The sequence below is a fragment of the Callorhinus ursinus genome, unplaced genomic scaffold (assembly GCF_003265705.2).
Source record: "Callorhinus ursinus isolate GAN/ISIS: 27379988/994484 unplaced genomic scaffold, GSC_fseal_2.0 scaffold2, whole genome shotgun sequence".
Lineage (NCBI taxonomy): Eukaryota > Metazoa > Chordata > Mammalia > Carnivora > Otariidae > Callorhinus > Callorhinus ursinus.
In genome coordinates, this window is record NW_027397064.1 from 44,068,888 (window position 1) to 44,078,369 (window position 9,482).

Below are 9,482 nucleotides of genomic sequence, written 5' to 3' on the forward strand. Positions count from 1 at the left end.
CACACACACACACACACACACACACACACACACACACACACACACACTTAGCAGATGTTTTATGGTAGCTTAAATTGTGTTCCAGAAAAAAAGAATCTCATTTTAAATATAATAAAATGGCAAGTCAACAAATTAGACTGTGTCTTTGAAGTCCTTGGTTTGTTTGAAAAGACATTAAAATAACAAATTTATAGAAAATGTTATTTGAGGGGCGCCTGGGTGGCTCAATCGGTTAAGTGTTTGCCTTTGGCTTGGGTCAAATCCCAGGGTCCTGGGATTGAGCCCCACATTGGGCTCTCTACTCAATGGGGAGCCTGCTTCTCCCCCTTCCTCTGCCTGCTGCTTCACCTGCTTGTGCTCTCTCTGTCTCTGTCAAATAAATAAATAAAATCTTAAAAAAAAAAGAAAAGAAAATGCTATTTTAAAAAGAAAATTCTTGCAAAATTGATTCTTTTGAACAAAGTTGGAAATAGAAAAGGTCATCTTGTATTTTTAGCTAAAATACATGTTGTAGCACAGAGGTTTAAAGCATAGTTAATAAAGTCATCTCTTCTTGGTGCTGATCAAATTCTACCTCTACTATTTACTAGCACTGGGACTTTAGGAGAGGAGTGAGAAGGCAATGTTTGAAGCAATAATAATGGCTGATACTTTTCTAAAACTGATTTGAGAAGCTTGTTGAACTAATTCAGAATAAATGCAAGGAAAGCACATTTAGACAATTATATTAACATTAATGAAAACCAAATACCAAGACATATCTTGAAACTAGTTCGAAAAGGAAGGCACATAACTTTTAAAAGAGCGAAAGAAAAACTTACAGATGACTTTGTAATGAAAATTATGAAAATCAGCATGAAATGGAATGACATTTTAATAGTGCCATGGGGAAAAAAAAGCCCAACCTAGGATCCTATACCAGTAAGTCTTCCAAAATTTAAGGAAAAATAATTTTTTTCTAGAAAAAAGAGAATCCAAAAGAAATTTTCATCAGCAGACCCACAATACATACATACATACTGAAATAAATTGTTTTTCTTCCTTTCTTAAGTAAAAATAAACCCAGTTTACTTATATAACTTAGTCTAATAAACTTCGAATCTGTGAGTTCAGTCTAAATAATCTTCTCATCTGTGACGGTGCCCTGAGAATTTCTTCATCTATCATAGGATAACATTTATTTCATTCTCTGTGATCTCGTTTTTTTATACACTAATGAGTACTTCTTTGTTTGCAGGGTATTAATTTGTTATAATCTGACTCTTCCTCTAGGATAAACTTGTGGTAAGCAATAGTGTAAAACAGTTAATTTGAAATCTGTGGTAAGGAATATTGTCATATTCATCTTTGTATCTCTAGTAGTTGACACATTGTCTAATGCATAGTATTATTCTCTATTTGATAAATATATGAATGATTAAATTAATTGATGACTTTGTAGTAGAGGCTGGAGGTCGAAAAGAATAGAAAACATAGCCTATCTTCTGAGTGTTTATGACCTAATTAAGATGGTTTAGCATACTTTTTAGGCTCTAAATGTCAGTAATAAAATGTGTAAAATAGAAAATAAGTCCTTTGGGATTCAGGGAAAAATACTGTATGAAAGGAACAAACAAGTTAGTTGGTCTTAATAAACTCTTACCAATTTTATGCATTCTAACTCTGCTTTCTTCTGAGTGATCTAGAAAATTAAGAAGTTTTTGGACATTTTCCCTGTCCTTGAGGCATTTACAGTTTCCTGTACACATCAAGCAGTTAGCCTTTGAGTAGATTTGTGTTTTTTGCCTACCTAACACGCTGTCCTTCTGGGAATGACCCCCCAAATTTTTTTAAGAAATAAATTAATCCCATAGAGCACTGGCTTTGACACATTGTGAAAGTGAGCACTTCAATTAATACTCCAGCTTTTTCAGAAATTAGATTTTATATCTATAGGCTCAGAGAGTATAAACACAGCAAAGGGTAATGTAAGAAATCAGACTAGTGGCTATTCTGAGAGCATGGCTTCACCAGTCTCCCTTGTTTCCTCACCAGTGACTGTGTTCTTGCCGAGGCAATTGTATCTTCATTGTCTCCAAGTCCTCCGTGGTGACAGGAAGTCATAGAGGGCAGCTGACCAATCCTCTTAAATGTCTTAGCACATTGCCCTGAATCTCCAGCAATTTTTTAAAAAGACTTTATTTATTTGAGTGAGAGAGAGAGAGGGAGAGAGAGCACAAGCAGGGGGAGTGGCAGGCAGGAGAGAAGCAGGCTCCCTGCTGATCAGGGAGCCTGACTCTGGGCTCAATCCCAGGACCCTGGAATCATGACCTGAGCCAAAGCCAGACACTTAACCAACTAAGCCACCCAGGCACCCCGAATCTCCAGCAATTTTATGATTGTTAAATACTGCCTTTAATAAATGTCACCTAGATCTGGTACCCAGATTCTTTTTCTGATACTAGCTCTGGATATTTCTGAGACTTAAAAAAAAAAATAAATTTCCTTTTCATATTGAGCTTATGTGTTTAGAGTTTCTGTTGCTTGAAACCAGAAGAATCCTGATGCAAAAAGAGTAATGATGGTATAGGAGTTCAAGGACCTTTCTTCTTGAACTTCTCCCACCTTATCATCCTTCCCTCTGTTTTTGTGCAGCAATAGAAAATTGCCCAGACATGTTGTTTGGGTGCTTCACATATTTATACCCTTTCTAGTAAAATATTATGTCAAGATCAGCACAAAGATCATGGTTATGTTTTCTCTGGAGGTTTCAGTGATGACATATATTTCCATCTCCTTACCTCCTGCATGCAAACTTCATTTCTTTCTGTACCAACACTTTGCCTTTTACATGCCATCTCTATACATATAATACTACATTGCAATTATTTCTTCATATCTGGCCATTCCCATGATTGAGGACTTCTTGAGGTTGTAATTCTGTCTGATTCGCTTTTGTATCTATCAGTACCTACTATGGTGAAAGTAAAGTGAAAGTAAAATACATATTGAATGCATAAAAATATCAGAGAGGAAGACAAAATAAATTGAACACAGCAATGCATTGGACATAACTACTCCAAAAGTATTTTCGCAAGTAATATTGCGACTATTTTGAGGGACTATTTTTTTTGTTTGTTTTGGGTTTTCCCTCATCAGATTGCATATAATGAAATCTGAAAATTTAGAGGCACTCTAAAGCATTCCCACATCACAAATTTTCTTTATTGCAATAGGGTATTAAAACAAAATGCATGCTTTGTCAAATATCTATTCTAAGCTATCGCATTATTTCTCTTTTGAAATTTACACAAGAGTATCAAAAAATGAAGTGAATATAAAGTGGGGAAAAATACACAATAACAGTGTCATAAACAAATAATCAAATAGACTATATTCAAAGCTGAAAATGTGAACTTTGTTTAAAATCCAACTGAGTGAAGTAGTCTGTATGCCTGGCCATAATAGCCAATATGCCACAGGATATAACAACAACAAAACCCATTAATACTCAAAACAAACAAACAAAAACAATGGATAAAAAAATTCAACTTTTTTGGATAAATATATGTAATTATCTTTGGTTTACTCTAACAGCTCTAAATCAACCTGAGTATCTGGCTTTGAGGTCTTATGCTACCTACTAAATGAATGGACTAGGGTTATTCTAATGAACAAGAATGCTGTTGTACCTAGGTCATGATATCAGAAGGTTGGAATCCTTATGAGTAATCTGGAACTCTCTCTTAAGCCAACAAGTGTGGGAATGTAACCTGTACTTGTAGTGAAACAACTTTTTGGTCATCTACTGAAATATACTATATTAAATGAGAATTTCTTAATGGAAAATGAAAAATTCTAGCTATTTTACTCCAAATAGGAAAGGGTAGGCTGAATTTGAAATCCTCATAAAATATACATATTTTTGCTAAACTCCAATGGGGTAGTAGTATTAGACTGTTTGGGCTGCCATAATAAAATACCATAGACTGGGTGGCTTAAACAGCAGAAATTTATTTCTTCTAATTCTTTTTTTTTTAAGAGAATTTTTTTTAAAGATTTTATTTATTCATGAGAGACAGACAGAGAGAGAGAGAGAGAGAGAGAGAGGCAGAGGGAGAAGCAGGCTCCCAAGGAGCAGGGAGCCTGATGTGGGACTCGATCCCAGGACCCTGAGATCATGACCTGAGCCGAAGGCAGACGCTTAACCATCTGAGCCACCCAGGTGCCCTATTTCTTCTAATTCTGATGGTTGGGAAGTCCAAGATCAAGATGCCATCCCACTCAGTACCCAATAAGAGCTCTTTTCTTGGTTTGCGGACCAGCTTCTTGCTATTTACTCATAGCCCTGTCCTGGTGCTTGCATGCAAATAAAGAGGGAGAGGGGGAGAGAAAGAGAGAGCGAGAGAGAGAGGTCTTTTTTTCTTCCTCTTCTTATAAGTCTACTAATACCATCATGAGACTACCATCCTCATGGTCTAATCTAACCCTAATAATCTTGCAAAGGCCAATTCTCCAAATACTATCCCATTGTGTGTGGGGGGGGGGGTAGGACTTCAACATAAGAATTTTGAAGGGACACAACCATTTAGTCTATAACAGATAGCTATTGATAATTTTATTTCATTAATTTTGCAACCAAATAAGAACTATCTTACTTCATTTTTTTATAGCATTTCAGAAGACTTACACTGTAAGTTCCCTGAAAGTGGCAACTTTATTTTGGTCACTGCTATACCCTCAGCACCTACCATGATTTACAGACAAGGAAGATGTTCATCAAATATTTTGCTGAATGCATTAGATGAGTGAAGAAAAAAATTAATGAACTTCACAATGATGTATGAGTGCAGATAAATATGATGTATAAATGTAGATAATGAACTGGGAAAGTTCCTTCCTGCCTTGAATTGAGTAAGAACTCCCAAAGAAAGAGTTCTGTCTCACATTGTCCATATATTTTATACTTGTTTGTAGAGGCTATAATAATAGCAATGCACGTGGGTTTTTTTGTTTTTGTTTTTGACAATACTGATGTATCAGAATCAAGTCAGGAAAACAGAAACCACTCTTGGATTTCAGAGACAACTTAATGGTGAAAAGTAGAGATGCAAAGCCAAATAAAAGATGATGAGACAATCCAGGAATTTGGAACACAAGAAATTGCCATCGTCAGTAGGCTGGAAGGACAAAACAAGAAAGCAGGATCCCAGAAGCCCCGAGCCACCTACTAGGGATTGCAGTGGGCCTAGTAGAAGCTGAAGTAGAGCAAGACCTCAATCCATGCCATATGGGATTGTTTGGCGGGTAATGGCCACAGCAAAAACTCAGCTACAGCTGGTGATGCCAGGAAAGGTAAACACTTATGGAAAGGGATTGTGGGGTAAAATACCCTGACTTCTCAGTTCATCTTGTCTTCCATGCTCTTGCTGATACTAACCCACTAGCTACAGTCAGTGGGCAAAGGGTTCTAGGAAATGTAGTTTCCTCTGACACAAAACAGAAAGAGGAAAGAAGAAGAGGAACTGAGAACAGGCAAACAGCATGCATTGTGATTTTAAATAGAACAATGTTCGTATTTAATTCTTTATATTGATATATTCCATTTAAAGACAGAATCAGATAATATATTTTGTCTGATTTCATTTGAAAATATTTTCATAAAATGTAAAAACTAATTCTTTGGAGCATTGATATGCTTTTTATTAAAGATGAAATTACAAATCCAGTGTTTGAAAGACAAAAACGGTGTCAGGTATGACATTTTTTTCAATTATCCATTTTTGCTTGCTGCTTAGAATAACTTAAAGCAACATAAACAGTGTTTCATAGCACAAAAGCCATATGATTTAACATTTAAATATAGTGAAAATATTTTAATTAACCTGAAGTAGCTATCTTCCAGATTTTAAACATGTTCATTTTTTGTCACATTTGTTTCAGATTTGTCAGAAAAGAAAGAAAGAAGGAAGGAAGGAAGGAAGGAAGGAAGGAAGGAAGGAAGGAAGGAAGGAAGGAAGGAAGGAAAGAGAGAGAGAAAGAAGAAAGAAAGAAAGAAAGAAAGAAAGAAAGAAAGAAAGAAAGAAAGAGAAAAAGAAAGAAAGAAAGGAGGGAGGGAAGAAAGAAAGGGCTCATTTCCTCAACCAATCCCTGTGTCTCCCTTTCTGAAGGCACATATTCCATTTACATATATTTATACAATTATTTATTCTGATCTTAAATTCACATAAATTATACCAGGTGTGAATAATCCTTTAGAACTTGTTTTTTTTTCCTTTAACATGTTTAGATATATATATGCATCATGATATGTTTAAAACTTGTTCATTTTTTTTCATTTAAATTATGCATAATAAAGCAATTGTGTATTGCTTTATAGAAGTTTATATATCTAAATTCAAATCTTAGGTTGGTCATTTTGCAAATATCTTCCTCCAGTATGTGTTATGGTTTTGGCTAAAGAGTTTTAGTGGAACAAAAACACCCTTCTTCTTACATATTATTTTATCTGTATTTAGGAAGAAAGAAAAAATCTAGAACAATAGATAATGCTTCTAAAACATTTTTTTATAAGCTAAATCGGTGATTCTGCATGTATACATCTTCCCATTCACAGACATGGCACAATGAAAAACCTTGGAAAAATGCTTTAATTTGCATATATTACACATTTTCTTTTTTAGTGCTTGATTAATGACTGTAAAAAATCCTGAACTCATTTTATGTAGAGAACAGGGTAAAGAGAAAAGACAAAAGAAATTCTGAAAAAAAGTACCTTAAAATGGAGATTCCAAGAGTAAATTGGTTCTTTCAAAAAAGCTGTTGTTTCTTTTCTGTGGTATTTATAGCTGGAGTTAAGTATGTGCATTTTATTATTCATCTGCTCATTCATTCAATCTTTTTACTTGCAGATTTATTTAGTAAAATTTATCAATGAGAGTTGAGATTTGAGGTGAAACATATTTGATTTGAGTGGAGAGGATAAGTTTTGTAACTGGGGAAAAAAAAACAATTTGTAGCTGTCTGTATCTTTTTTGGGGGGGGAGTCTGTTAGATTTTTTTTCCCTTAGATTGTACAGTCCGTTCTATTCTCTTTCTTATGGAATTGATGATTATTATATTAAGTATTGGCAAATGTCATATCAAAACTCATTTATATTCTGGCAAACTGTGACACTAGTCATACTTCTTATAACAAGTATAGATTTCAAGAAATCACCTAGTGAAGACTCTTGTGCCTGGATTATTTTTACATCCATATAACTCTCTTTTACATCATTCTGTATTAGTTTTCTGCAAATAGTTTATCACTCAGTGATGATTTCTCATTCACTCGTTCATTCACTTCTATGTATTTACTTGTTTATTATTTTGTCCCTTAATTAAAATCTGAGATACATGAGAAAGAAACTTGTGTGTTTTGTTCAATGTTGTGTTCCCAAGGCACAGAGCAGTGTGTGATTTGTAAATTATATCCTGTTTATATTTATTGAATGAATATTTGCTGAATAATTAGAGCAACCAATGCCAGATGGTTAAGTGACTTCCCCAAATAATATTGTCTATTAAAGGTAGGGAGAGCGCCATGACTCTTGTCTCAAACAAGCTAGCTACTACTGCTTCATACTGTTGGACATATGCTTTTACTTAATCTAATACCAAATACATAATATTTTAGAAACTGAGAGTTGATGCATTATTATAATAATAAATATACCTATCTACCTGAATTGATGATAATACAAACAGAAATGTTAATCATCTTTGTGGTTTTAATTCATTCAAATATAAAATCTATCTTTAAAAAAATAGAGTTGTGTATTTATGCTCAAATTTTTGAGTAATTGGCTTTAACATGAAACCATTTAAATTCACTAACTTTTTTTTTGAGAGAGAGAGTGTGAGTGAGCATGGTGGAGGGGCAAAAGGAGAGGGAGAGAGAGAATCTTAAGCAGGCTCCATGCCCAGTGCAGAACCTGACCTCATGACCCTGAGATCATGACCTTAGCCAAAATCAAGAGTCAGACACTTAACTGAGCCACCAGGCACCCCTAAAATTTGATAATTAAGTTGTTTTTTTTTTTTGCAGTTTGACAAAAAAGAAATGTTTCTTTCTTAATAGTAATGTTTGTCACTTTAGAGCAATGCATTACTAAGTCATGATAGGTCCCCTCTAGAAAATATTAGACTGCATATCTGTGAAATTTAGACAAACTTTTTAAGAAAACCATTTATTATATATTTCCACTTATAAAATTATAACAAATGTCTATCACTCAGCAAAATACACCATCATTTCTCTACATATCTATGAGTTAATATATTGTTTTGGATATATTATTTTATATATCAGAGTTCAACCAGAAAATCAGAATCAGTAGGATGTATATGGATTCATTACAAGAAATTGCATATGCAGTTGTAGGGGCTGATGAAGCAAGTATAAAGTCTGTAGGGCAGGCCTTCAGGAAAGAAGGTCATGAGCAGGCTGGGACCCCACAGGCACAGGCTGAAGCTCTTGTTCACGGGCAGGAATCTCTTCTCTCCCTGGAGAAAATCTCAGCCTGCCTTTCATGGCCTTCTAACTGATTAAGTCAGGCCTACCTAGGATAACCTCCCCTACCTGAAGCTGATTGATTAGAAACTCTAATTGTGTCTAAAAAATCCCTTCACAACAACATCCAGATTATAGTTTGATGGAATAATGGGGGACTATCGCCCAACCAAGCTGACAAATCATAAAGCTACTATACTACATATTATTATATCTTACATATTATGCCATATATTTAATATATTAGAGATCGCTGTATCCTCTCACAAAATACTCCATTTGTTATTTTGCTATTACTACTAGTACTACTATTCCTACTATGATTTCCACCAATAATTTGAATGGTTTCTAAGTGAGACACTTAATAATCCTGCCATATGTCTTTGTACATCTTTCTCCTTTCTTATACATGCATTTATACACATATGTAAAGTTTTGGTTTGTTGTTTGCTTTTAAAATTTCATTCCTTCTAATGTAATTTCATTTATTATTTATTTATCCCTGCTACCTCATTATTTTGGATTTTCATTTTCTTAGTGGCTAAAATTCCTTAAGTGGTTCTCATAGATAAGAAACAATCTACATAATATGAAAAAAAAACACCCAGATACGAACTCATTTCTTCTGTGACAACCTATTTGCCTACCTTTCCCTATACTCTCCAGTCTAATAATATAGTGTTTGAAATCTCTCTTCCACCCCATCCCCCTATTCTGTTTGGACATTCAGAACCATTTTGCCCTTTCCTTCTCTGCTTCTAATTTTACTCCTAGATTTTATTACAGCAGTCAAATATTTTAGTTTTCACAAGTTGTATAGTTTCTCTTGGAACTTATCCTTTCTGTTTTAAGGTGAATTTTTTTGTTTGTTTTTTTAAACAGAGTGAAAGAGAGAACATGTGTGTGTGAACAGGGGGGGAAGGGGCAGAGGGAGAGAAAGAATCTTTTT